Here is a 1,050-nt window from a genome sequence, read left to right on the forward strand (position 1 = left end):
AATCCCAGAATTGTAAGAGTCATCAATGAAAAAATAGAGACAAATGTGAGGGCACTAATTCAGCGAATACACAGAGTACCAAATGTGTTGAAAACTGCACAAACAAAAGTAGGCAAAATAGATGATTGGGACATACTAAAAATTAAAAACTTATGTGCATCAAAAGACTTCACTAGAAGAGTAAAAATGGAACCTATAGAATGGCAAAATTCTTTTGCAATGACACATCAGACAAGGGACTAATTTCTAAAATATATAGGAAACTACAACACCTCTACAGGAAAAAGACACATAACCCAATTAAAAAATGGGCACAAGACATGAACAGACACTTCACCAAGGTGGAGATCCAGGCAGGCAACAAACATATGAAGAAATGTTCACAATCACTAGTCATTGTTGTTGTTGTTGCTGTTGTTAGGTACCATCAAGTCAATATTGACTCATAGAGACCTTATGCACAGCAGAACAAAACACTGCATGACCCTGGCCCAGCAGATCCCACCTCCTTTTTGTTTTGGAAAGCATCCTAATGAGACTAAGACAAGTGTATTAAAGAGAGAACTTATTTGCTGCTGTTTACTGATTATTTGTTGTTGTTAGGTGACATCAAGTTGGTACCAACTCATAGAGACCTTATGCACAGCAGAACGAAACACTGCCAGATCCTGGACCAACCTCACTACTATTGCCACGCTTGAGTCATTTGATGCTGCCACTTGCCCAATCCATTTTGTTAGGAATCTTCCTCTTTTTCTCTGGCCCTGCAACTTACCAAACATGATGTCCTTCTACAGCGACAAGTCCCTCCTGACAATATATCTGTAGTATGAGAGACGAAGCCTCCAAGGAGCATTCTGGGTGCACTTTTTTCAAAACAGATCTATTCTTTTTTTGGCAGCACATAGCACTTTCAATATTCTTTTCCAACATCATAACTCAAAAGCATCAATTTTGTATGGATATGAGGTTATTAAAAATACCATGGCTTGAGTCAGGCACACCTTAGTCCTGAAGCTGACATCTTTGCTCTTCAACACTTTAAAAAGG

The sequence above is a fragment of the Chrysochloris asiatica genome, unplaced genomic scaffold (genome assembly GCF_000296735.1).
Source record: "Chrysochloris asiatica unplaced genomic scaffold, ChrAsi1.0 scaffold00388, whole genome shotgun sequence".
In the NCBI taxonomy this organism is placed as follows: domain Eukaryota; kingdom Metazoa; phylum Chordata; class Mammalia; order Afrosoricida; family Chrysochloridae; genus Chrysochloris; species Chrysochloris asiatica.